This window comes from Pteronotus mesoamericanus, unplaced genomic scaffold (genome assembly GCF_021234165.1).
Source record: "Pteronotus mesoamericanus isolate MK-2021 breed Mesoamerican mustached bat unplaced genomic scaffold, CSHL_Meso_final contig_25, whole genome shotgun sequence".
Lineage (NCBI taxonomy): Eukaryota > Metazoa > Chordata > Mammalia > Chiroptera > Mormoopidae > Pteronotus > Pteronotus mesoamericanus.
In genome coordinates this window covers 15,261,614-15,281,342 of record NW_026555105.1, presented here as the reverse complement: position 1 = coordinate 15,281,342, position 19,729 = coordinate 15,261,614, and the positions used below count along the sequence as shown (strand labels likewise).

The window sequence follows — 19,729 nt, the reverse complement described above, 5'->3', positions numbered from 1 at the left end:
ACCTTCTCCAGGCCCAGCCTTGCTGGCACAGGGCCTGATGCTGAATTAAAGGGCAGACAGAGCAAGTTTGTAAGGTTTATTAAATGGGTGGTTATTAAAGTCACACCAGGCAGGACAGAGGGACACAGGGCGGGCCTTCAAAGAGTACTGCTGTCTAGGGGCAGAGCCAGTTGAGGTGGACCCCAAGCTTTCCCTCTGATCTCCTGTGCAGAGTGAACAGCCGTTGGGTGATGCGCCGAGCAGGCAGTGGGGGGCGCTGTGGTGAGGCTTCGTGTGGGAACCTCCCTCTCAGTTCTCTGCCCCTCTGGTGTCCACAGCGACCACCAAGAGAATCTGAAAGAGAGGACAGGGGAGCTTCAAGGTCTGGAGCCCCCATCTGCACGAACACAAACCGGCTCACCCTCCGGCTATGGGTTCCCAGCAGCGGGTATTAACTCACCTTGGAGAGAAATGAAAGGAAACCCAGGTCCCAAGTCACACTGAGGGTCACTGATTCATGGCCTCGGGACTTTCTTCAACAGTCTCCGATCTAAGGCTGACCTGAGAGGCAGAGGAAGCATACGGGTATTCAGTCTCTAGCACCACCTTCTCCCCAAGTGACATCCCTGGGAAGGTCCCAATTAACCCAGCCCAGGCCCCCAGTTTATAGACACCAAACTAGGTAACACCGGCATAGAAAGGGCAATAAAGACAAGCATCGTAAAAGCCCGCTGTTAATAAGAAATGATTTTCTTTCCATCAGCTCACGATCAGGGCCGCTGACCCAGAGAAGGGTAAGCACAGGAAGTCAGCTCAGCGCTCGCTGTCAGGGGCTTTGACACTGAGGTCCCACTGCATCTGGATCAAGGGGTGGACCGCCACCCCCAATCCTCAGCAGCTCTTACACTATATTGTCATTACTTATCTGCCTAGCACGTCACAAGGCCCCAACAGCAGCCATCCTGTTCTGCAAAGACCCACTGTGTATGACCCAGCTGAAAAAAGGCACATGGAAGGTAAACTTCCAGCAAGAACTGTTAGGTGCCCACATCTGTAAGGATCGAACTGCCAGGCCCATTTGAAGGCTAAGTGAAAAAGCATCGTCAAAGCCGGTGCACATCACGTTAAGTGAGCCCCCACTCGAGCCCAGGACTCTACCTCAGAGGTCTGAATCACCAGGTCTGGGGTTCAGGCCGAGGGGCGATAAACGGTCTTTTCAAAATGGTCACCGCTGTCCACTAAACCCTCCAGCCTGACTGAGGAGCCGCAGGCCCAGGAACTAGACTGTGGGACACGACAAGCTTCTGATGCCAAGGGGCAAAGGGACAGGTTTGAAAGACAAGGGAAACCGCATGTTTATTAGGTGGCCGCCTGTACCAGGTGGCTCACATATATTCATGTCATCATGAGATGGAAAAAAAACCCCCAACCAACCAGCCAAATAAACAAAAACCACACATGGCAAAACTGGATCCCATCCTTAAAGATGAGAGACTTGACTGTCAAGAGGACTTGGAACTAGACAGCAGCCCTCAGACCCAAAAGTGGGGCTCAATCAGATGGACATCTTGACCTCACCTCCAACTTCACCTCAGCCAAGACATGCCTCTTAGGGGCACCACGTTGCATCTTAGTCAAGTGAAGGCAGCGTCGCAGGTTTCTGCCTCCTACAGAGCACATCTGCAGTGCGCAAAACAAATGACAGAAGGTCAGCTCCTCTGCACGTGCCAGAAAGTGCCCAGTCAGCAACACAATGCTCTAACGTGAACCCGAACACAAGCCAGGGAGTCTTAAGTCTACAAATACAAAGATCCACAAGCCTGCAAATTTCTTCTCTAGTAAAAACCCTTTTCTAAAGGGAACTCACAGCCCTGACCTGTGTCGCTCAGTTGGTGGGGCGTCATCCTGCAAAGCAAAAGGTCGCCAGTTCGATTCCTGGTCAGGACACAAGCCTGGGTTGTGGGCCCAGTCCCTGACTGGGGCGTGTGCAAGGAGCAACTCACTGATGTGTCCCTCACACATCAATGTTTCTCTCCTCTTTTTCTCTCCTTTCCCTCTCTCTAAAAATAAATAAATCTTTTTTAAAAAAGGGAGAGAGACCCCACAGAAGCATCAATTAAAAACCAGTGAAAGGAGTAATCAGTCCATGTGCTCTCTTCTCAGTGACTGACAAGAACACTCCTCAATTTCCTGGTAGACTGTGACAAATAAGAACTTTTTTACTGATTCAGAACTGATAGATCGCCTTTGCCACTACCCCTGGCTTCCACCTTTACCTGACATTCCTGACAGCTCCTGGAAAAGCAACACACATTGTGTTCAGGAAAGACTCAAGGAGCAAAGACAACACACAAGCAAGCATTTAAGTCACGCGCTGTCTTGAATGATGTACTATGGATTATCCTACACTCCTGCAACTTCACAACACAGAAAGCACGATTTACGCACGTCCCCCAGCACAATCTGAACGTACTCCACTGTGAGGCCCAAACATAAATGTATGGACTGGTTTCTGACAAGCAGATCCTTAACTTGAAAAGACAAAGCGAAGCCCACAAGTCCGGGGCCGGCCCAGCCACCGTATCACATGGGGGTGTGCGAAGGCCCGAGCTTTGGAGGGAATGGCAGGAGGAAAAGCCTAGTGTGCGAAGGCTCCAGGGTTTGGAAGGGACAGCGGGGCCCTTCAAACACGGGGACAACCACTTTCAGCAATTCTCTCCCCGCGCTATCAATGACCAAGGCACTGGCAGCCCATGATCACTTTCGGACGCAGGAGCAGAAAGGGACAGGAGAGCCAGGAAGGGCGGGGGGCTGGTGCCAGGAACCTGGGGATTGGCCTGAGTCAGGGAGAGGGGCCCAGCCGAGTGCAGAGCCCCAGCAGCTTCTGATATGTCCTGCAAAGACCCCCCAAAACCTCCCTGCTACAGAATCAAGACACTTCCAGCATGAAAAAACTGGAAATGCTCTTGGGTTGGAAACGAGCAGGATCACATGGCCACGATATCAGCATGAGAAAAAAAACAAAAAAACCCCTCTACTATCCCAGCTTTGATTTTTAGATGAAGTAGAAGACTAGGTCACAGAGCTACACAGGTTCAGAGGCAGGACCAAAATCTCAGGCGTCTAAATCCACACGTTTTCCATCAGAGCGCACTGCCTGTACTCCGGTACTTGGCAGGGAGACACCCCCAGGAGCCCTTTACCCAAGCAGGTTTCTTGAGGCCCCTCCCCGGCAGCCATGCGAGGGACTGCCCCAGACCAGGGGCACGAATGTGAACTCACGGGATGCCACTTTGGCCTCCCTTCCCCTTACATTTTCACCCACGCCCAAGGGAATATGCATGTGACTTTAACAGATGCAAAACAACAAAATTCCAGAAAATGGTCCTAAAACCTTACCTCAGGGCCCCATGGTCCAGCGCCCAGCTGATGCAGACGGACATGAAGATGACCGACGTCCTCCACGGCACCTCTGCACCCGCAGACCCATCTGCAAGAGACAAGCCACAAACGGGCACTCGCAGCAGGCCCTGGGGGCAGAGAAGGCTGGGCACAGTGCTGGCAGGTCAGAGCACCCACAAACGCGGGCTGTTTCTGCGAGTACCTGAACGGCCGCGCTGCTGCCTCAGGTACGAGAACAATGTAACTCTAGGAAGGGGTCTGCAGCTCACCTGTGGTCAGGAGTGGCATCCATGTTATTCTATGTGCCACCTGTGATCAATACGTTTGACTGCAAGTCCACGTTGAAAGGATGCCGAAGCCAGGTTTTAGGAAGGGTGTCGCGGCTGGCTGGCAGCGACCAGCAAGATCCGGGAGGGGCACCAGGTGATAGGGAGGCCCCATGTCGGCCATCTAGTCTGGGGACTGCTTACATACACACCCTCAGCTACGCAGTGCTTGGCGCAGCTCTATCACTGCTCCAGTCGCCGCCCCTTAACCTAAGGGAAGAGGGAAAACCACCCCTGATGGACCACGGGCCCTGTCCGCGCCAAGACTAAAGGCAAACCACAAGCAGTCTATCTTTCATTAGAGAAATGACACTTCCAGTGGGGAATGAAAGGAAATGTCCCGGCCCCAGCCTTTCTTCTACGGATTTGCTCCCTAGAGGACCCACACTTGGAAGAGCCCTACCACCTTACCACGGCCTGTCCTCTCCTCATCCCACCGCCTCGTTCTGTTTTGCTTCGTCAAGGCACTACGTGTCGGGCACTGGGCACAATGCAAAACAAGACCGAGGCACTGCCCTGGAGATCATGGTGCAGGGGTACAATATACAAGTCAACCACTTCCAGGTGTGAGCAGTGCTAAGCGGCAGGGCTGAGGACGTGGGAAGGGATGCATGCGATGGGAGGCAGGGCAAGCTTCCAGGAGGGGAGCCCTGGGAGGAGCGTGACCAGCCCTAACCTTAACCTCCGTGAAGCGGGCCCTGCTCAGCTAAAGGGCCTCTCAGTGAGCCACATGCACCAGGTACCGGGAAGGAACACAAACTGGTGGGAAGACATGTGTGAAAGCTCCAGGGTTTGCAAGGGACAGGGCGGACCCTCCAAACACGGGGAAGTGCTTTCAGCAGTTCCTCTCCCTGCACTATCGATGACCAGGGCACGGCAGCCCACGATCACTTTCGAATGCAGGGGCAGAAAAGAGCAGTTAGCGAGACGAGACGGGAGACCACTGCCAGCAGCCTGAGGAATGACCCGGACTGAGACGACCGGCAAGTCAGTGACCAGATTTACAACCTAAGATGACAGGAGCCACATCTGATTTTCAGCGGTTACCTACCAGGCCGCGGCCAAGAGTTAACAGTTAAGGGGAAGACTAACAGTGGGGCACTGAGAGTCCCCGGGTCCGGAAAGACCGAGTGTGAGCGGTGCCGACGCTGGACACTGGACAGGATTCCCTCTCAGGCGCACAGGTCACCCAGCCGGGCGCTGGATGGGAATCCAGGTTTGCCTCTAAAATGCAGCCCTCCGCCCACTCCAACACCCTGCTGTTTCCCTCCCAACATCTTAGGAGCCCTCGCCTCGGGCTCGCCGGACCCCAAGAGTCCCAGACCTGTGTCCACTGGCCCAAGGGGCACTAAGCAGGGAATGTGGGAAACAGCCTTCGCCTGCGCTCTCGCTCCCCACACCTCAGGCCTAAGAGCCTGCAAAGAACCAGGCAGCACAGGACACCACTTACCTGGAACTGCAAAATCCAGGCTCTCCCCAAGGACACCCCTCACATACATGGAACAGCAGTCACATGACACTCCTGCAGGGGACAAGAACCAGCATGTGACTGACCACTCGGCACTGCTTCTACGTCCAGAAAACCATCATGCGCATCAACAGAAAGCCACTTGGGACATCCTAGTCTTAGCCTGTGAATGCACTGACAGTCTGTCTCCCTTGATCCTCACTTACTTTATGCTCAGTTACTGCCAGTCACCTAAGGCTGTCCCATGAGGCAGGGACATGGGTGGATCCTCTGAATGAGGGACACCTCCCCCCTTTTCCTTTGCCTGCCTGTACACGGACAGCCTGTACTCACTTCAAACACAGAAAGGGACACGGAGCTGCTGAAATGGAATGGCTTTGTTAAGGCCTCACAGGAAGCAGCAGCGCCAGGTAGAGAGAGGACTCAATACACCAGAGCCTGGGGCCAGGAGGCGTCTGAGAGGAGGTGGGAGGGTGGGGGTGTGTGAAAGCTCCAGGGTTTGCAAGGGACAGGGTGGACCCTCCAAACACGGGGAAGTGCTTTCAGCAGTTCCTCTCCCTGCACTATCGATGACCAGGGCACGGCAGCCCACGATCACTTTCGAATGCAGGGGCAGAAAAGGGCAGAGGATGAACCAGAAAGGGAAGCCCAGGTTAACAGCCTGCTATGTGCCCAGGCAGGACGCCACTGCCCAGCCAAGCCCAGAACACTATCATCACTCCACGTAGGTACCACTTCCTCTCGTCAAGAGGAAGACCAACTTCTGGTACAAAGGTCTCTATTTTTCATTCACCTCACAAGTGTGTACTGAGTACTTACTATGTGCCAAGCACTGTGGGTTAAAAAATAAAGAAAAACGGAGGTGGCCTCTGCCCTCTCTGAGCTGCCAGTCTCCCCACCAGAAGGAAAGCAGATGAGAGAACAAAGAAACTCACCCGAGGTCACACAGCTAAGGTGGAGCCGAGTCGTCACACCCTCGGATTGCCATTTATTTCATTCTTTACAACATTCTCTTAACAGAAAAAATTTCAGTTCCCTGGAAGACTGCAAAAGGCACCTGGAACAGTTAAGTTTGAGAAGATGGAATTATGAAGTTGCCTGAAAGATGGCAGAAGGTAGTGGAAGAAAATGGTGAATATGTTGTTCAATCAAATTAGTGGTGAAAATGAAAAATTATTCTTTTTACTTAAACGCTGAACAAACTTTGTCCAGAGGCTAAATTACTGTCCCCTGGTAAGTGCTGCTTGCTGCTCCTGAGCACCCTGAACTCAAGGCTAGTTGCCTTCCTGTCTTACCCCAAAGGGGGTGGTCCTGGAGCTCAGGTGGGCTCTGCGAAGGGTCTCGCCAAGGCCCTGTGCAGGAGACCCGGTGTTACAGATGGGCCTGGATTTTGGAGTCAGAAAAGTTTAGATCTGGGATGTCTGATGAATATAGCAGATGAATCAGAACTTCCCAGCCACACTGTAACTTTTTGCCTAGTCATCAAAGAAACATGCGGTCTCGCATTATCCCGATGGAAGATTTTGCATTTTCTGTTGACTGATTCCAGACACTTTTTGTCGGGTGCTGCTGTCAGTTGGTCTAACTGGGAGCAGTACTTGTTGGAATTAATCGTTTGGTTTTCCAGAAGGAGCTCACAATAGAGGACTCCCTTCCAATCCCACCATCTACACATCATCATCCTCTCCAGATGAAGGCCGGCCTTGGGTGTGGTTGGCAGTGGTTCATTTCACTTGCTCTGAGCTCTTCCACTCCACACTACGGAAAGTATCCACTCTTCGTCACCCACCACAATTTGTTCTAAAAACGGAAGGTTTTTGTTATGTTTAAGTAGAGAATCACACGCAGAAATACAGCCAAGGTTTTTTTCACTTTAACTTATGTGGAACCCAAACATCAAAGCTGTTTAATGTAACTGAGTTAGCGCAAAGGATTTTGCTTAAGTTGGCTATTTTGAGTATGTCAGCTCTCTCCCACATGGTGTAGTGATTATTCTCAATGTCTCGATTTGATCGCTATGAACTTCTACTGGTCTACCCTACCAACCATGGAGCATTGTCCACTGGGAAATCTCCTGCACGAAACTTGACAAACCACTTTTGACACATTCGACCAGTCACAGCGCCTTCTCCATACACTGCACAAATCTTTTTTTTTTTCTTTTTGCATTTCAGTTGCATTCTTACCTTTATTGAAATAATAAAGGACAGTATGCTGAAAATGTTGCTTTTGTTTCACCTTCCATATTAAAATGGCTACACAAAAATTCACCAATTTTGATAAGTTGTTTTTTTTTTTTTAATGCACCCTGATATGACAGCTGTCACAATACAATCTAACAAAATTGTTTAGGATGAAGTTAAAAAAAACTAAGGGCTACCAGAGACGTAGAGCCATCTTACCTGAAAAACCAAGTGAACTTTTTGGCCCATCAGGCAGGAGTGTCACCAGGGTCCTGCAGGAGAGAAGAGGCTCTGGCCATCCAAGGGAGAGCTGTCCTGTCGCCAAGAACCACAGAGTCCAAAGGCCTAGGCAGGGAAAAGCATGGGCAAGGAGCTTTAGTGCAGAGCAGGGGGGACAGGAATCCAGACTCCGGGGACCTGTGAGTGTCCTGGCATTTAAAGCTCAGCCAACAGATCTGTAAATGGAGGTTTAAACTTTCCTTTAAATGTTATTACAGGGAAATGAGTTAACTACTGTAAGAAAACTTAGCAGGCAACCCACGGACGAGTGGCTTTGCCTGTATTAAATACCGGGAGTCAGAAGTGGTGCGAGTAGTGAAAATTAGGGGGCTCTGGCGCCCCTCAGGGCAGAGGACACACACGACGCCACACAACTCCCTGCGGGACCTCGGGCCCACGCGCCGCCGGGCCCGTTCCTAGCCATCAGCGGGCACAGGCCTTCTCCACGTGGTGGGTGAGAACGGGGATCCGATGCCTGCACCAGCCCACTAGTAGCAGCACCGGCTGACCTGAGGTCCGCTTCTCGAGATCACGAACCTCGAGAGCTCCACTCCCCAAGAAGGAAACCGGCATGGAACTAGAAGCCAGACCTGGGCTCGAAGCTGACCTCTGCGGGCTCTCTGCGCCTCTCCGGGCCTCAAATTTCCTGGGGCTCACTGAAGAAGCGCAGACCACGCGCCCGGCGCTCCCTGCAGTGGACTCACCCGGGCGCCGCAAGCGACGGCGAGAGACAGCGGCGAAGACAGAGCTGATAGAGCGGGAAGGCAAAGATGTCCGAGGATTTCGGGAGATGGCGTGAGACGGTTGCGGACAGCAGCCACGGGAGCACAACACTCCCAAAACTCCTCAGCGCGGGCGGAAATAAGGCTGGGGCGCGGGCTGCGGCCTAGAGCGGCGCCTCCCTAGAGCTGCGCGCCCCCTGGTGGAGCGGAGTTTGAACTCTGACTCGAGGGTTTGGGATAATTTCCCAAAGCACTCTGGAATTAAAATAATAATCCCACGACTTGTTTTGCTTTCCTATTTTTTCTGAAAGTGTGCCTTGGTTACTGACTTATCATTAATGTGTAGAACTGATCGCTCTTCCACGTGAGGAGCGTTTATTAGCGGGAGCTCGGCGTTCATTGTGTTTAGTTTGGACAATAGGACCTGTGTGATGATGATTGAATTCAGAGTACCTAGTTTACTAGCTGGCACAGTTGAACAAATGAGTAAATTCTGTCCATGTATTTACTTGGACATCGCCAGTCTAAAATATTGTTCCAAAGGCCTGAGTCTGGAATGTAAAAGTGACGAGATGAACCTAGAGAAGTGGGCAGGTGCTTTGCTGAACTTTGTCCTAAAATTAAAATAGGATTAGAGTGTGGAGAGAGTCCTTGAGGCAGAAGGAAGTTGATCAAATCTGCGTAGTGACAGAGAAAACAGAGGTCCTGTGCTCCCAACATCACACTAGACACAGGGCTGGGAGGGGACTCATGGCCCCCACACCTCACAAGCACTGCCACTGCCTACATCCTGGGCCAGGTGTACCTCTCAGACCTGAGGCAACCCTGCCACTAACTCAGCCCACATTCTGAAGTGTGAACAGGTGACCCTCGGCCCTGAGGAGGGGGCTCCCTCAGTCAGATCCTGGCACTCACTAAGCACATTGCAGAAATCCAATGCATGTGTATGCAATCAAGAGGGAAAAAATGGAGGTCTTTGAGCATGAGAACACTCCACATTCTGTGTTCTGGGAGAAGTTATTGGAATTCTAAGATTGTGAGAATGTTGAGGGTCTCTGTGTTGGGAAAGGCTGTGGAATGTGAGGATGCTGGACAAAGGGGTCAGGTATGTACACTTGCGGCTACCCAGCCCTGCTGTCCTCTCTTGCCTCCTACTCCTGCTCTTACTCTCCCTGCAGCCTTGGCTAAGTGACCTAACTTCTCTGCCCAGCCTTAGTTTTCCTTTCCTGAAAAATGGGCAAAGTCAGAGCTCCCCTTGCCCCATAGTGTTGCTGTGATAATTAAGTGAAATGATTTATATCAAGAGCATAACACAGAACAAATGGCCATGTCATGGTAGTTGCGATACTTAGGTGTTTCCGAGAAAGCCAAGGGCTTCTGTCACTGTGAGGACCCTGTGGGATTATTTATGATCTAATGTGAGTGTACTGTGTTTGAAAAGTCTAAGGCCATCCCTGGCTGATGTGGCTCAGTGGACTGAGCGCCAGCCTGCAAACCAAAAGGTCACTGGTTCAATTCATAGTCAGGACATAGGCCTGGGTTATGGGCCATGTCCCCAGTGGGGGGCGCTCAAGAGGGAACCACACATTGATGTTTCCCTCTCTCTTTCCCTAAAAATAAATAAATAAATAAAATTTAAAACAAAAAAGTCTAAGGCCAGTAGAAATATAATGCCAGCCACATATATAATTTTAAAGTTTCTAGGAACCATGTTAAAAAAGTAAAAAAAAAAAGTGAAATTAATTGTAATAATATATTTTAGTTAACCCAAGATACCAAAATATTATCATTAGAGCATATAATCAATCTTTTTTACTGATAAATGAGATATTTATTATTTTTTTTCATTGTACAAAGTCTTTGGAATCCCGCACATGTTTTACATGAACAGCACGTTACAATTCGGACTGGGTACATTTCTGGTGTTCTGTAGCCACACGCAACTGATAGCTGTTGTGCTTGTGTTCTTCAGAGCGGGTCTAATGCCATCAGTATTTCATTAGCCCTTTGGAGCCAGAGGAAAGAAGCAGCAAGCAGGAGGCTGACAGCATGACCCTCCATGCCAACCTACTTGTGAACCTGGGACATCCTAAGAGGAAGTTCTCCAAACTCCCTGCTTTTGGGTTTTTATGGCAACTTCATTACAAGGCATGATTGACTGAACCACTGGCCATTGGTGATTGATTCAATCTCTAGCCTATCTTTCCTCCCCGAAAGTCAGAGGTTGGGGGTGGGACGGAAAGTTCCAACACTCAATCACTTGGTTGGTTCCCTTGGCAAGCAGCCCCCATCCTCAGGTGCTTCCAAAAGTCAGCTCATTCACCTTTACCACTCTCGACGCTTAAGAAATTCCAAAGGTTTTGGGAGTTGTGAGTAAGGAACCTTGATTGAAGACCACGTATATATGAGAAATATATTGTGGTCATCCAAATGACCACATATATATGAGAAATATATTGTCATCACCATATTGCAAATGGTGGCCAGTTCCTAATCCACTACTTGGACAAAGGTTCTTCATCTCCTTCAGCAGGTGTGGAATCCGTGGGAGGAATGTGTGCCTGACACCCAAAAGGTCCTGCCCATGAGGGGACAGGTGAGGATGAGGAAACCCTAAGAAGAGGGCCTGTTCACATCACTAAAGGTGCAGTCAAAGGGGCACCAGGACGGAGACTTCCAAAGAACCTTTAAAATAGAGGCCGAAAGAGAAAGGTTCAGCATTACACATGAGCCCAACCCAGAGAGAAGTCTCCCTTCCACTTTATTCTTTATTCCATCTGTTTGGACCTTGGAGGTGTTGGAAGAAGGAGAGTAAACAGAAACCAAGTGAAGGGAAACACATACGAATAAGCAAGGAGAGAAAGTTCTTGCCCCTTCCCAGCAGACGGCAGCCCACTCTATACTTGGTCCAAGCTGGTGGAGAGAAGTTCTACTTACAAATGATCATTGAAAATGTAATTAATACATTAAACGGGACATTTCAAATAATTGAATGGAAACTGTGTTCCTTATTTTTAGTGATTATAAGACTTACAACCTAAGAATGTCAGAAAATTTTTGAAGCCTGCCTGATATTTCTCTAGGGACAGGGGAAAGATACTTCCACTTAGAAAGTCTAAAGAAGCTGGCAAAAAAAAAAAATAAATAATGAATACATACGAGGAGGGGCCCTGTTTTTAACATTCTGGTCTCATTAACAATGGATTGGGCTGTACTGCTGAGGCCAACATTCCACCAATCTAGAGTCTGTGACCTCACAGTGCCTGAGTGAGCCACTTCCCTTGGGGAAATGGAACAGCTGGCTTGGCAGATTGTTCCAAGGAGCTGACGCCCAGGGTCTAGGCTGGAAGTCAGCAACCGGCCTGTGAGGCTTGCAGGAGCTCCAGGCCCCGTTCCCACACTAAGAATGGCCACCATGCTGGAGACCTTGCTGTACTTGTCCATCATCCTCCTTGCCTTCTTACTGCTCCTCTGTTACTGCGTCTTCCGGAAGCAATAGGCTCGGGCTCCTGCAGGTTGGAACTGAGGCCTGATGGAAGCCTTGACCAGCCCAGCTCCCTGGGGCTTCTCAGGCTGGACGGGCTCTTCCTGAGCTGCCGCATGGCTTGGGTCTTGGCCTGTTTTGGAGTCTCCAACAGCCCCAAACCTTCTCTGGATACTCTGACAGACTGGGATGAGACAGAGGGTCCCTCCAGCAGGGTCAGCTTCCATCTAGGTGTCAGCACCTCCTTCTTCTCCCTGAGTCCCCTAGCTGGGTCCTCTGACCCCCTCAGCCTCCCTACTTTTGCTTCTGGTTCACTTTTGTCCTGAGCTAAAGGCTGCTGGTTTTGGAGAAGGGATGAATGTGGGCTCAGTAATGGTATAAGTGACTCAGGTCTCTGCCATGGGGCTGTCCCCATGAGAAGTGGTGGCCCTCTCTCTTCAAAAACTGGCAGAGCTAGGCCGTGGGAAATGGAGTCCTAGATAAAGACGGAGAATCTCAACAGTGAGATTGGACTTTCCTTCTATCCATGGTGGACGACCCTTGAAAACAACCTTTTTGACTAATGACTTGGGATGGTTAATTAACTGAACTTCTCTGAATAATTTTGGACCTTCTTTGTTAACTAGATAACTGAGATATTTGTGGCTAATCACTTAAACTTTCCTGGCTTGAGAATTGTTGGCTTTCTTGCCTGAACACTTGGGCATTCCAGGACAACGATATGTGACTTTGACTGGTTATCTTCCACCACTCTAGCTGACCACCTCAGTTCTTCACTCTTAAGACCTTGGGTTTTCCTAGCTGAGAGCACCAGACATCCTTGGTGATTTTGGGGGGCACTTCCAGGATAAAAATAGAAGACTGCTTCTATGATTTTAAAATTGTGTGTGATATTGGCTGATGGTTTACAATGTATATTCATTCCTAGAATTCTAAGAATTTTTAAAAGTTATGAATGATGTTAGTCTTTATATAATGATTATAACTAAAATTGATTAAACTAGCTTACTATAAACAATGATTTAAAAAAACTTAATGTACTGCATTTCAATGTATTAGTTTACCTATTTTTAAATTTTAAAATCATGATAAAATACACATACAATTTACCATACTCACCATTTTATATACTCAGTTCAGTAGTGTCAAGTGCATTCACATTGTTGGACAACCATCACCACCATCCATCTCCAGAACTCTCTTTGTCTTGCAAAACTGAAACCTTGTGCCCCCCACTCCCCACTCCTCCCCTATTTAGATAAATGGAGGGAGGGACGGAGGGATAGATATAGGTGGAATGATGGGGAAGGAGGGATGCTTGGGTATTTGGCGGGTCAGATCTTCATCTCCAATCACTAGGGGGCACTAAGAGACCACGAGTGTGGTTAGGCCCAAGCGACGCCGCTCTAGGCTGCAACCTGCGCCCAACTTCACTTCCGCCGGCGCAGAGCTGGTGGAGGGCGCAGCGTTAGCTTGCCGGTGTTGTCCAGAGTGGTCCGAACCTTCTGGCACCGTCCTCTTTGATGGCGCCGCCACTGGCCTTGGTGTCCGGGTGAGTCACTGCCGAGCCATGCTGCGTAGGTGTTGCATCCACCTGCTCCCGACAAGAGGAGAAACTGAGGCCCCGAAGGGCGTGGAGAGCCGGCTGGAGGTCAGCTCGGAGCCTAGGCCTGGCTCCCGGTTCCGTGTCCGCTTCCTCCGCCGGGTGTGGACCTCTCTGGGCTCGTTTCCGCGAGAAAGGGGTCTCAAGTCGTCCGCGCCGTCGGCCGACGCTGCTTTAGAGCGAGCAGGTGCAGGCGTCCGATCCCCGTTCTCACCTGGCCAAGGGAAAAGCCTTGTGCCCGCTGACGGCCACAAATAGGTCCAGCGACGCGTGGGCCCGAGGTCCCGCAGCGAGTCGTGCAGGGTCTCGTGTGACCCTGGGCTTGAGGGGCGCCAGAGACCCCTGATTTTCACTACCCCCTCCCCCCACCTCCGACTCCCGGCATTTAATCCCCAAAGTCACTCCTCCGTTCCCTTCCCAGTGTTCTCATGACCGTGAACTACTTTTCCCTCAGTAACCTTTAAGGGAAAATTTAACCTCCCCTTTAAAGACAGATTGGCTGAGCTTTAAATTCAACGACGCTCTCAGGGCCCCAGAGCCTGGATACCTGTCCCGGTGCTCCGCACTAAAGCCCCTTCCCCTTGCTTTTCCCTGCCAAGGTCTTGCGACTCTGTGGCTTTTGAAGACAGATGGCAACTCTCCCTTGGACGGCCTTGGAGCTCTGCTGCAGCCAGCACCCCTTCTCTCCTGCCAACCAGGATCCCACTGTCTGATGCCCCCCCAGTGTACCCAGAGGGTGAGGTGGCCCCCAGGTGAGTACTGCTGCTCCTGAGCACCTTGAACTCAGGGCTAGTGGCTTTCCTCCTCCCACCCCGGCCCTGCAGAGGGGGTGGTCCTGGAACTCAGGTGGGCCCTGAGAACTGTCTTGCAAAGACCTTGTGCAGAAGGAGGCCTGGTGTAATATATAGGGCTGAGTTTGGGGTCCAGAAAGGCCCGAGTTCAGATAGGGAAACTGCAAGGGCTGGGGGCGGGGCAGAGGCATTGTCTGTGTTTTATTTATTTATTTTTTTTGACCCCGCTTATGCTTAGCACACAGAACATATTTGTGGGGTGAATTCAGGCATTTTTACCAAAAGTTAGCCTTTCTGTGGACTCTCCTGTGAGGGAAGGTGCAATCCTGGCATGGAGGAACGATGGTGCTCAGTGTCCTGGGCTCGTCTGGGCAGCTGTCCCCTGCCTGACCAGACAGCAGACTGTTAACATGGATTGGTTTCTGTGAGGCTTTAAAAAGAGAAGGCTGAAGCAGGGTCTGGCTCTCAAGGGCCTATGTGCCGGTTGTGGAGCTGCTAATTGCGTTATTTCTCACCCAGGCTTTCTGTCCACGAAGCCATTGTTGCCTCCTTTCCCTCCCTGTTCAGGTCCTTCGTCATGTGGGGTTCCTGGTGGGATATAGTCTGGGAACTGGCTTGACATGAGATGGGGGCACTAATATTTTGTGGAAATCATTGGTTTTCTTGCCTTTGCTTCTCTCTGCTGTGATCTTGAAGTCACTATCTTTAAATTTTTTTAAATTGATTCCAGAGAGAAGGGAAGAAGAAAGAAGGGAAGGAAACGTCGATGTGAGAGAGAAGCATCGATCAGTTGCCTTTTGCATATGCCCCAATTGGGGATCGAATCCACAACCTTTCCATTTATAGGATGATGCCCAATTGAGCCACGTGGACCAGGGCTTGAGGTCAGTATCTTGAGTGTTGCCTCTCCTTAGCTTCAGTGCCTGACAGGTACCCAGTGTTTGGCAGCTGTGGAATAAATGCACAGCAGGAGCAAAGACAGGGAGACACATTCTTATAAAGGGGCATGGCTTGTGTGGAGGAGCAGGGAAGACTATTTGTGAGCCAGCCAGTTGAGAGAAGGTGAGGGTTCTTCCTCAGTGTTCCTTCCTCTTGGAATTGTTATTCCTATTGGCCAGTAGGCCCTTTGCATGAGATGGAGTCCAGCCCAACAAGGGAGGATTTTCCTCATGGCCCACAGTTATGGCGGCAGGAACGAGAGCAGTAATGAAATCAGACGAGGCTGGTATATATAGAAACCTAACCTTACCTTCACTGGCAACCTGAGGTTCTCCTGTCTTATCACCCGCCCCATCCGTGCCAGGCATTGCCTATCAGGTGTTGCACGCTCCCAAACCTGTCCTGGATTCCACATCCTGTTCAAGATCCAGCTTCTGGAACCTATACAGTTTCATCAGAGTTTGCGTGAAAGATGACTTGAAAAGCCTTCTCTGCCATATCTCTTGTTCCACTGGAAGTTGTAAACTCCTTTCGAGTTCATGAGAAAATGGTGTGCTTTGTGGGTTAGTGACAACAGCCCGTACTTGTGAAGCTGCCAGCTACCATGCCAGAAGTTCTGCATATGCTTATCAGGACCTGTTGTGATCAGGTGACATGTAGGTTGCTCATCTTGGGCTTCTCATGTGTTGCAGAGGAAGCAGCTCGATGCAGAGGGGGCTGTGAGAGGTGTCCCCATCCTGGCAGGAAGCGACTGGACCACGATGCCCCGAAGATGAGGTCTGTTCTCTGGAGATCCGGGGCTTTGCATGCCACCAGGTGCAGCAGGTTCCCTGGGTGTGGTGCCCACAGGGAAGTGGTTAGAGGAAGGAGGTGGGGGCTTTGTCCGGCCCCTGGTTTTTACCCTCTCTGGGACCTTTAAGAATGCACCTGGTTCCCCCTTATATACTTGGTTCTGAGAGCTCTCAGGGAGCCCTTTATCAGATGTTATGCTGGTAGGAGAAGGTCTGAATCAAAAGCAGGAAGGATTTTGAGATACCCACCTGTACCTGGGTCTCAATCTCTTTTCTGCTTCCTCCTAGATTTCTTATCAGTTTCATCCTCCAGAAAGCAGGAATACAAAGCCTATTTTTCTTAGGCTTACATGGGCCCTGTCATTCAGAACCTAAGAACTCCATCGCTTTTCTTTCAAGGGTGTCTCCCCTTCGCTTCCCCTGCCTGGGAATTTTTGCAGCGTTAGAAGCACTTACCGGGTCCTTGTGCTCAACTGAGCTGACTGCTCCCGGCCTGTGCCGTTGGCCTCCGTTGGTGGCAAGCACTCTCTGTCCTTTTCTGCCCCTGCGTTCAGAAGTGACTGTGGACAGCCTGTGTCCTGCTCATTGGTCGTGCAGGCAGAGCAGACGTGGAATAGGTTGTCCCGTGTGTGGAGGGTCCACGTCCTCACCTTCCAGTTCTGGGGCTTTCCCACATCCATCCATCCTCCTCGACACATGCCTTGGGCCTCCAGGGCCTCGGGGGCCACTGTGTGTGAATTAGTGTCACTGTTTGGGCTTTCACTTTTCAGCCCCTGCTGCTGGGAACAGTCTGTGTGTTGCTTAAGTGCCCTCAGCGCCCAGCCCAGTCGCTGCCGGTCAGCCATGGCAAGCCCCCAGAAGCGAGGCCTGGGCATCCTTTCGGCCTATCACCGATTTACTGCACATCAGTCCGCATTGGCTACCTGCCGTAGACCCTGCACTGTCTCTTTAGAGTTAACTACATTCCTTTTTGTGAGGAAATAGTGTGTCTGCTCGGGAAGTGATAAAAGCCAACATTTGTGGAATGCTTATTACCTGGCAGCTTTTGCGAGCAGGGACAAGTCAGGTGCTCATCTGTGGCTTCTTGTCTATTACAGATAAGTTCACTGTGTGCAGAGGCGTCAGGGGAGTTGTCATGTCAGAAACGTTCTAGACCCCATTGTCCTCGAGGTAAGAGCTCTGGTCCACTTTGTGGAGTATTGGTTCCCTGCATCCAGTAGTCATCAGTCACGTGTGTGTTCCCGGGGCTTTGCGTGAAGACGTGTAAGGGAGCGAGCAGAGGGGTGAGATGAAGCTCTCTCCTCTCTGTGAGTCCTTAGGTCCGCTCACCGCCCCAGCCCCAGCCAGACCAGATCCCACTCAGCCCCTCTCGGGCCTTCAGCAGCTGCTGTGCCCTGGTGCCTCCGCAGCCCTCTCTGGGGTATCTGCCTGCCCTCCGTGGGGCAGCAGCGGAAGCATGTAAGGGAAAACGGGTGCACCTGGGCATCAGAGACTCCTGTCCCTGGGATCGAATCCCCTTCTGCTTCTCTCCCAGTCAGTGACCTATTCAGACCCTTTTTCTTTCCATTTGAAAAACAAAGCTGTGGTCGGGGTGACTTTTGTGGTACTTAAGACCACGTGATTCCCATCATTTCCAAACTTGATATATTCCCAGTACTTTCATCCAAAGTGACTTCTCTTTGATTCCCCTTGGCAGGGAGGTTCTAGGGGCTTGCACAGTAAAGAACAGTCACTCCTGTGGTCCTGTGCTTGCCTGGGTCATTTTCTGAGACTCAACCTGTTCCACAGGCCACTGGCACCTGCTTCTCTTCTGGGATCTCTCTCTGCCCCACGCTTACCTGCATTCAAAAGTGATCAGGGCTGTCTGTGCCCTGGTTGTTCACAATGCAGGGAGAGGAATTGGTGAAAGCAGTTTCCCGTGTTTGGAGGGTCCACACCCGTCCCTTTCAAATGCTGACGCTTTCACACATCCGCTTCTGCAGCCAATGCTTTCTGCTGTCAGACACTGTGGGCTGCCGTGTGCGAGTCGATGGCAGGAGGCTTTTTAGCTTCGCCTTTCTCAGCTTCACCTCCCTGACACAGGCTATGTCCGTGTCAAGGTGTAGACACTTGAGGAGTGTTAGGAATAAGGATGAATTATGCATAATGAATAAGTACAGCGTTGGGTGAGGTTTAGTGATGACTGTAACATTTTCAAAGGGAGGCAGTGTTTTGGCGGTGGCGGACCAGGGCAGGCCTTTGAAAGAGAGGTGGAAGGGCAGTGGGAGGGTCCTCAGGAGGAGGGAGCCACACGCAAGGACAGTTGTGAGGCTGGAGTGAGCATAAAAGCACCTGGGGAGACGGACGTGCAGGCACGCAGTGACAGTGTGGAGGGACGGCCGCTGGGGCGGTGGCCGTCACTCCCAGCACATGCAGAGGGGCCTCAGTGGGTGGAGTCCCTGAAAATCAGCTCTCCAGCTGTCTCGGCCAATTACTGCATCTCCTCTCTTGCCCTGAAAAGGCCTGTTTTTTGTTTTGTTTTGTTTTGTTTTGTTTTTTACAGTGTTCATTTTGACTCTTCTTTGGGAGCATTTAGAGTCCTTTTTGAATCAAGATTGGTATGAAAAAAAACCAACAAAAACCTGGCAGCTCATTTGGGCTGAATTGGGGGCATTCTCACTGATACCAATTGAAGAAAGATGAAATAACGTTGGAGACCAAATACTTGTTGTGACCTCCTGCTCTGTGGCTTCCTCATCACTCTAGGGGCGCTGCCTTGGACCTGGAGAGTGTGGGAGGAAGCCCCCAGGGGAGGCAGGCCCTGACCCTCAACATGCTGACCTGGGTCATAGCTTCCCTGGAGGGGCCTCCACGGTGAGTTAAAGCCAAGGGGTTGTGCCGGCCTGTGTTTCAGAGGTGGAAGTTCCAAGCTGCTGGCCTCAGTTGACTTTGTGCTTTAGATTAGTTTGGGGGTTGAGCCTGGACAGTGGCAGAGCGGAGTGAAGAGTGTTGTCGTCATGTGACGCATTGCTGGACCTTCTTACCCCGTTACCCCAGCATGACATCAGAGGACTTTTCGCTCTGAGTGACCTGGGCAGAGGGAGAGCCCTGGGACTCTGGGGACTTGGGGCTAATGTTCAGCATTGGAGACCTTCCACTGGCTCTGCCCCTCCCCAGCAGGTGCTATAGAGCGCCGTGGACCAGGACTGCTGGTTTCCTTCTGCCTGGGCCAGGTCACCCCAGTTCCCTGTGTCCCCCTACCTACTGCTCGTGTAACTTTTTAGAACCAAAGGTTCCTTTTGAAGTTTTCTGTGCTGTGCATCATTGTCCTCTCGCCTACCTCAATAAACCTTGAACTGGCCCTGCTGCTTGTTTCTGTTTTTCTTTTTTCTTATTTTAAATCAATACCTCCATGTGCCAGCAAGGCTGGGTATAGAGAGAGCGGGTCACCGGGGCAGATCTTCCGTTTTCAGTCTTTGAGACTTTCCACTTAGCACACTCCTAAGGCTTGACCTGGGAGGTAGGAGATGGGCTACAGAATTTGGACTAAAGGATTGAACAATCCCGAGTGCTTCTGGGGGCTCAGGTGGGAGGGAAGAGAACTGATAGAGTTGTTGGCTGAGGAATGTTTGGCCAGGGCTCTGGAAAAGAGGGTAATGGTGCAATGGACAGAGGGACAGAGTCAGGCTGAAGTCCCAAGGAATGCCAGAGCCCCTGAGCCCTGAGGGAGACAGTACCCTGGGTGGCTTTAGGGAGGTGGTTTTGGGCAGGGGTGGGAGTGGG

At 51.0% G+C, this 19,729-nt stretch overlaps 2 long non-coding RNA genes and 5 other non-coding genes across 7 annotated transcripts; 3 read left to right on the top strand and 4 right to left on the bottom strand.

Annotated features, from left to right (window-relative positions):
- Positions 1 to 91: 91 nt before the first annotated feature.
- Positions 92 to 8,483, bottom strand: LOC129070711 (uncharacterized). Its single transcript, XR_008529147.1, has 8 exons — positions 8,342 to 8,483; positions 7,578 to 7,703; positions 6,111 to 6,273; positions 5,158 to 5,229; positions 3,379 to 3,469; positions 1,558 to 1,659; positions 440 to 540; positions 92 to 333 (listed from the first exon to the last, which is right to left on the bottom strand). It is a non-coding gene; the product is annotated as an uncharacterized LOC129070711 (long non-coding RNA).
- Positions 2,622 to 2,754, bottom strand: LOC129071035 (small nucleolar RNA SNORA71). The gene has a single exon (XR_008529195.1). It is a non-coding gene; the product is annotated as a small nucleolar RNA SNORA71 (small nucleolar RNA).
- On the bottom strand, positions 4,481 to 4,612 carry LOC129071033 (small nucleolar RNA SNORA71). The gene has a single exon (XR_008529193.1). It is a non-coding gene; the product is annotated as a small nucleolar RNA SNORA71 (small nucleolar RNA).
- Positions 5,656 to 5,787, bottom strand: LOC129071032 (small nucleolar RNA SNORA71). The gene has a single exon (XR_008529192.1). It is a non-coding gene; the product is annotated as a small nucleolar RNA SNORA71 (small nucleolar RNA).
- A 4,804-nt stretch (positions 8,484 to 13,287) lies between the features above and the next one.
- Positions 13,288 to 19,301, top strand: LOC129070712 (uncharacterized). The gene is made up of 6 exons (XR_008529148.1): positions 13,288 to 13,395; positions 14,046 to 14,198; positions 14,968 to 15,121; positions 15,869 to 15,953; positions 17,065 to 17,137; positions 18,713 to 19,301. It is a non-coding gene; the product is annotated as an uncharacterized LOC129070712 (long non-coding RNA).
- Positions 16,510 to 16,642, top strand: LOC129071036 (small nucleolar RNA SNORA71). Its single transcript, XR_008529196.1, has one exon. It is a non-coding gene; the product is annotated as a small nucleolar RNA SNORA71 (small nucleolar RNA).
- On the top strand, positions 17,804 to 17,936 carry LOC129071034 (small nucleolar RNA SNORA71). Its single transcript, XR_008529194.1, has one exon. It is a non-coding gene; the product is annotated as a small nucleolar RNA SNORA71 (small nucleolar RNA).
- Positions 19,302 to 19,729: the final 428 nt, after the last annotated feature.